The sequence below is a fragment of the Lynx canadensis genome, chromosome C2, assembly GCF_007474595.2.
Source record: "Lynx canadensis isolate LIC74 chromosome C2, mLynCan4.pri.v2, whole genome shotgun sequence".
Lineage (NCBI taxonomy): Eukaryota > Metazoa > Chordata > Mammalia > Carnivora > Felidae > Lynx > Lynx canadensis.
Window position 1 is genome coordinate 47,402,573 of NC_044311.2, and position 1,521 is coordinate 47,404,093.

The window sequence follows — 1,521 nt, forward strand, 5'->3', positions numbered from 1 at the left end:
GACTTGAGTTCAGGGAAGAAGTGAAAAATCCATCTTCAGACAAAAACATTAACGGAAGAGAATCCTTTTTGAGGTCCCCATGCTGTTGGGTGCAACCCATGCGAGGTTTTCTTGTTTTTTGTTTGTTTTTTTTTTTTTTGTTTGTTTTGTTTTGTTTTGTTTTTTCTGATGAGAAGGTAAATACTGCGGACCAGACCTCAGAACTTCAAGTCCATATTCATGCCCTACAGGTGAAGTTTTTCTTCCTTTCCTCACCTTCAGAAATCTGGGTTTGCTTTTAATGAACTAACTACAGATATTTCTTTCAAAAACGAAAGTGCCTAGTGTGAGTACAGAGGAAGATGTGATTACTTCTATTTTTTTTTATTTTTTTAAGTTAATTTATTCATTTGGAGAGACAGAGAACAAGCAGGGAAGGGGCAGAGAGAGAGAGAGGGAGAGAGAGAATCCCAAGCAGGCTCCATGCTGTCAGTGCAGAGTCCAACTCAGGGCTCAATCTCATGAATTGTGAGATCATGACCTGAGTGGAAACCAAGAGTCAGACACTCAACTGACTGAGCCACCCAGGAACCCCAGAAGTGATTACTTCTAGTTGGAGAGTCAAATGAGGAAAGTTTATCAAAGGCTTGGAGAAGAATTTCTACAATGAGTATGTGGGAGGGACAGTCCAGTCTGAAGCAGTCTTACTTCCTGATTTGGGCCATTTCTATGTTCACTAATAAAAGATAACGCAGCAAAGTACAAAACAGAGAAGTAGCTGTATCTTTGTTTTTAGTGTGAAGTTCCAACCAAAAATGAATTAAAAACTCAGAAACAGAAGAGACTTAAAACAAGCTTTTAGAGTTTTCTGTGAATATGAATTATCCAGGGTACATTTTCCCAATTATCATGGCTGACTTAAAGTTTGGATATTATCCACTGCTTTATTTATGGCACTCCTTCATATTTTTCATCTGACTGGCTTTATAATATCATAGAAGCTCCTGAGTTAGTCACCTTAACTTAATTTTCCTAAAATTTAAATGTGGAAATCTTAAAAATATGAAGAAATGCTCTTTAGTGAGTACGTAGTTAAGGGAAGGAGATGTTAATAGGTTATTTGAATGATGAGGTACAGTGTTTCCTTTGGATAGAAGAAAGCTTTCTTGAAATTTAATGTTTTTTTTTTAATTTTTTTTTTCAACGTTTATTTATTTTTGGGACAGAGAGAGACAGAGCATGAACGGGGGAGGGGCAGAGAGAGAGGGAGACACAGAATCGGAAACAGGCTCCAGGCTCTGAGCCATCAGCCCAGAGCCCGACGTGGGGCTCGAACTCACGGGCCGCGAGATCGTGACCTGGCTGAAGTCGGACGCTTAACCGACTGCGCCACCCAGGCGCCCCGAAATTTAATGTTTTAAAAGTATATCTATCATATGGGATGTTTATTTTATTACTATCAAAGTTTGGCTTTTTGCAATCTTTTCTCCTTATTTGTTGCATGTGTATTGGCCTCCAGTTATGTATAAGACAGGCCTATGA